The sequence below is a fragment of the Panthera leo genome, chromosome D2 (assembly GCF_018350215.1).
Source record: "Panthera leo isolate Ple1 chromosome D2, P.leo_Ple1_pat1.1, whole genome shotgun sequence".
NCBI lineage: Eukaryota > Metazoa > Chordata > Mammalia > Carnivora > Felidae > Panthera > Panthera leo.
Window position 1 is genome coordinate 70413732 of NC_056689.1, and position 6000 is coordinate 70419731.

The window sequence follows — 6000 nt, forward strand, 5'->3', positions numbered from 1 at the left end:
AGCATTTCCTCATATCCTTGAATATCCTTAGGAATGTGATTTTTTAATGGCTGTATAATATTCTATTGTATGGATATACCATGATGAACTTAACTGTACCCCTACCTTAGACACTCAGATTGTTTTTAGTTTTCCATTATTATAATAGTTCTGTGATGAACATTCTTCCTAACTTATTTTTAACAACCCCGGGGGGAAACTTTGTGTTCAGCGTGGGAAAAATTACTACCATCATAAGTAAAGACCACAGAATTAGGAAGAAGTTTCAGAAGAGTGCGTCCATCGAAGATTTAGACCTGAGTGGTCTCAGCGGGAGCAGCTCCACAGAGAAAGCTCAAAACCATCCTTCATTTGGTCACCATTTTAGGACTTGACTCCACTGGGTCTGGAACAATTCTGGTTATAACACAGGTCAGGCAACAGCGCCCTCTTATCGCGTTGCTACGTCTCACCTACATCCAGCAGCACAGACCTTCGTGACACAGAAGCATCAAGTGGCATTTGCCAGATGCTCAGTGACCATAGTAAAACGATGAAGGGAAGAAAGGAATCTGCTCTCCACTGCCCTTTGTTTATCTGTTTGTTTTCATGGTGGCAGAACATACGTAACATACAGTTTGCCATTTTAACCATTTTTAAGTATATAATCCAGTAGCATTAAATGCATTCACTCTGTTGTGCAACCATCGCCACCAGCCATCTCCAGAACTTTTTCATCTTGCAAATTGAAACTCTGCACCCATTAAACAACTCCCCTCTTCAGTCTCCCCCTAGCCCTTGGCAACCACCACCCTCCTTCTGTCTCTGAGAATGTGACTACTCTAGGTACCTCCTGTAAGTGAAATCATACATTTGTTCTTCCGCATCTGGCATGTTTTCAGCAGGCATGTTTTCAAGGTTCATCCATGGTGTAGCATGTATTGGAATTTCATTCTTTTTAAAGGCTGAATAATAGTCCGGTGTGTGTGTGTGTGTGTGTGTGTGTGTGTGTGCGCATGTGTGTGTGTGTGTGTCACTTTTGTTTATCCACACAAAACATATTGATGAATATTAGGTTATTTCTACCTTTTGACTATTGTGAATAATGTTGCAATAATTCACATACTTCAACATTCTGGCGCAAGTATCTGTTGGAGGTTTTGCTTTCAATTCTTATGGGTATCCACCTAGGAGTGGAATTGCTGGGTCATAAGGTAAGTTTAACTTTTTGAGGAACCACCGCAGCATTGTGCCATTTTAGATCCCCACCAGCAACTTGGGACGGTTCCCATTCTGCTTGTCTTCATCAACACTTGTTATATTCCTTCTTCTTCTTCTTTGGTTTTTGTTTTTTTTAAATAATAGCCATCTTAATGGGTATGAAGTGGTATCTCATTGTGGTTTTGATTTGTATTCTCCTAATGACTAATGACATCGAGGATTCTTTCATATTCTCATTGGCCATTTGTATATCTTCTCTGAGGAAATGTCTATTAAAGTCCTTTGCTCCAGGTGCCTGGGTGGCTCAGTTGGTTAAGTGTCTGACTCGATTACGGCTCAGGTCATGAACTCACAGTTCCTGAGATAGAGCACAGAGCCTTCTTGGGATTCTCTCTCTCTCTCTCTCTCTCTCTCTCAAAATAAATAAATATTTAAAAAATAAAAAAAAAGTCCTTTGCCCATTTTTGAAATGCATTGCTAAAGATGTTGCTTTTGGCTGCACCTGGGTGGCTCAGTCGGTTAGGCGTCTGACTTCGGCTCAGGTCATGATCTCATGGTTTGTGAGTTCGAGCCCCACGTCAGGCTCTGTGCTGACAGCTCAGAGCCTGGAGCCTGCTTTGGATTCTGTGTCTCCTCTCTCTTCCCCTCCCCTGCTCATGCTTGCTCTCTCTCTCAAAAATAAACATTAAAAAAAATTTTAAAGACGTCTGCTTTTGATGGGACAGACAGACACTCAGCATCAGAGTGCTCTTTACCCAGAGTATTTGGTGGCAGGAACAGTTATTGATGATTCTCAAAAAGCAGGGAAGTTATTATAGAAGGAGGTTATTATAAGGCAAAGGGGGCCCCTCCTGGGATCCTAGTACAGGAAGTTCAGTGGGCCCCCAGGGAACTGGAGAGGCGTCAGGCTGCTACCCTGTCCGTGTCCCTCTCTCTGGGGCAGTGTAGTCCTGTCTCTGCCTCTGCTTGCACGTCTGCCTTCCCTGTGTGAGGCACTTAACCCCCAAGCTAAGCAGCTCGCTTCCCAGGACACATGCCCAACCGTCATCTTCACATGACCTTAGGGCTCCAGGGGCCCCCAGTAAACTCCAGCTTCTCTGTCCCCATCCAGCATTTGTTCTCTGAGGTCAGGAGCCCCTGTGACCCAATCAGCTGTGGCCATAGGGCCGATGACATTGTGTTTGTCATCTCTCAAACACAAATACAAGAGTATTCTACACTTGATATTATTTACCTTTAGCTTGACATCTTTGTCTTTCAGGGTAGTGCAGCTGTAATGTTCAAAAGGCACCATTCAAGGTTGATATGATGGTGGCGCGTCCAATGCTGAGAATAGTTCATAAGCTTGTGATTGCACTTCAGTTTCAAAGTTTGAACACTGACCTAAGCAAGGCAAACTTGCTTGGTCCAGAATATTTCTATATGGATGTGCTGTTTACTAGTCTCCCTAGCATTAAATGTAAGCTATAGCCTCTCCCCCATCTCTTCATTTGGTTCAAAAAGAAAAATGGCAACCATTGCTTTTAGAGTGATCAGCATGGACGGAAGCCGAACAGCACAGCATGGAAGGGCAACCCCTAGAGTCAGCCTAGGGGGGACCCAAATACCCTTGGGAAGCATGAGATTTTAATTATTATTTACAAGCTACTTCTGACCTGTAGCGCAGCCAGTAAGAGATGATGGCTTGTAATTAGGACAAGAACCTATTACCAATGAATTCCTCGGTTTGAAACGGAAGCCAAGGGTTAAGTCATGAATGCTCTCACTGTGCGCCCCAGCCCCTCCATCTTTGGCTGTTCACATTAGTGTCTGAGGAAGGAGAGGACACTCCTGTCTTTCTTTGTCAGGAGATGACAGATCCATTCAAAACTCCCTTCCCAACAGATGGTGCCTTAGGAGGGAAACTTAGTGAAGGATAAAATGGGGGAGGCAGATAATCAGGTGATGGGAGAACTTCAAGACAACACCCATTGGCAGGTACCCTGGGAAGAGCTGTTTCCCCCACGATGGAGGGAATGAGGTGGGACAGCACATTGTCTTGTGGATTACCACGCCTTCTTAAAAACATTAACAGACTTTATCTTTTAGAGCAGTTTAGGTTTACAAGAAAATTGAGTAGAGAGTACAGCACTACCCCTCTCCTCATACACAGTTTCTCCTATTAGTAACATCCTGCATTAGTGTGACACGTGTGTTACAAGTGATGAAACAATATTAATAAAATATTTTTAAAAATGTTTACTTATTTACTTTTGAGAGAGAGAGGGAGAGCATGATAAGGGGAAGGGCAGAGGGAGGGGGAGAGAGAGAATCCCAAGCAGGCTCTGCACTGTCAGCATGGAGCCCAATGCGGGGCTCGATCTCAGGAACCGTGAGATCATGACCTGAGCTGAAATCAAGAGTTGGACGCTCAACCAACTGAGTCACCCAGGTGCCCCAACACGATATTGTTAACAGATGTCCAGAGTTCACATGAGGGTTCGTTTGTGTGTGTGTTGCCCATTGTGTAGGTATTAACAAATGCAAAATGTCCTGTACCCACTGTTATCGCACAGAATCGTTTCCCTGCCTTCCAAACCCCCTGTGCTCCGCCTGTTCACCTCACCCCTACTTGAACCGCTGGAGACCAATGACCTTTTCTCTGTCTCTATAGTTTTGCCACCATGCCTTTTCAAATGGAAACTTCTGAAATAGCAGGGGACCTTGGTCAGGGTGGGATTAGAAGAGCAACGGGTTACTGAGCCCGTTCTTACTTCATGCCAGGTCCTCTCTCGGGCACTCAGCGGACACTGGCACACCTAGTTCTCAAGAGAACACAGAAGCTGTTATCATCTCATCTTAAAGATGAGAAATTAAGGCTCAGAGAACTGGGTAAGCATTCAGATGAACCGGCCAAGAGGGGGGTGGGGCCTGGACCCAGAACCCAGACTACAGAAACTGTACTTAACCCCTGCCCTGCTCAGCTCAATTTCTGACTACTCTATAATGAGCATCATGACCATTTTTCTCTTGCACCAAATGAAATGATATGGAGATGTTATAATTCGCTATTATCATTATTATTATTATTATTATTATTATTTACTATTATTATAGATTTGTTCCACCGCTTAACTTAACTGCTAAAAGTTTATTTAGAGGAGCACCTGGGTGGCTCAGTCAGTTAAGCACCTGACTCTTGATTTTGGCTTGGGTCATGATCTCATGGTTTGTGAGTTCGAGCCCTGCATCAGTGCAGAGCCTGCGTGGGATTCCCTCTCTCTCCCCTCTCTCTGTCCCTACCCTGCTTGCTCTCTTCCTCAAAATAAATAAACAAACTTAAAAATGTTTTAAATAAAAGTTTATTTAGAATATGATATGTACATGTACACGGGGGAAATAGCCATACTTCTTTTTGTCTTCATATGAAGTTACTTAGAAAAACAGCCAAATGGGACTATATCAAACTCGATAAGCTTTGTGTGTCAAAACGTACAGACAAGAAAGTGAAAAAGCAGCCCACAGAATGGGAGAAAAGACTTACAAATCATGTACCTCATAAGGGGATAGCATCCAGAATATCTAAAGAATTCCTATATCTCAGCAATGAAATAACCAAATAACCTGATGTAAAAATGAGCAAAGGACTTGAATAAGCTTGTGTCCAAAGATGATCTACAAATGGTCAACAAGCATACGAATATGAAAAGATGCCCAACACCACGAAATCATCAGAAGAATGTAAATCAAAAACCACGAGTTATCACCTCACACCCATGAGGATGGCTGCTCTGAAAAAAAAGAAAACAACAGAAAGTGACAGGCGTCTGTGATGTTGTGGAGAAGTTGGAACACTTGTGCCCTATTGATGGGGTTGTAAAATTAGAGTAGCCACTACGGAAAACTGCGGAGGTTCCTTAAAAAAAAAAAAATCAAAAATAGAGCTACCCTACGATCCAGCAACCTTACTTCTGGGTATAGACCCAAAAGAATTGAAAGCAGGGTCTCAAAGGGAGATCTGCACACCCATCTTCACAGCATTATCCACAACAGCCAAGAAGTAGAAGCAACACAAATATATACTGACGGGAAGGGATCCGCAAAATGGGGTAGATACACACACAATGGAATATTACTCGGCCTGGAAAAAGGAAGCAAAATCTGACACCTGCTACCACATGGGTGAACCTTGCCTAGTGAAAGAAGCCGGACACAAAAGGACAAATACTGTATGATTCCACTGGCAGAAGGTACCCGGAGTCGTCAAATTCACAGGGACAGAAAGCAGGATGGCGGGTGTTTGGAGCCAGAGGGAGAGCGGAACGGGGAGTCAGCGTTTAACAAGCACAGAGTTTCAGTTTTACAAGACGAAAAAGTTCTGGAGCTGGATGGTGGTGACAGTCACACAACGACGGGAATGTACTTCATGCCACTGACCTGTACACTGAAATAAGGCTGAAATGTCAAATTGTGTAATGTCAAATGTGACATATACTTTACCATCATTTTTTAAAATTAAAAAAAAAAAAGTTCTCTAAATTTTTTTTCTTTTGAAGGAACTGGCCTGTTCAGAAAGCTTAACCACCACCGGAAATGTGTCCAAGAGAAGAGTAAAGCTTCCAAAGCTTCTAGAGCTCTATGGCGTTCTCAGAAGTCACACATAGAAGCCCAGACTCACGGCAGGTCTTCGCTGGCACTGAATTCCAAGTTGTGTTGGGTCTTTCATCGGAGAGAAGGAATAAGCAACTGCAAGAAAAGGGAAGACGACCAAAGGCCTGCTCCCCTGACCAGCTGGTGGCTCCAAAGAATCTTGGCATTCAA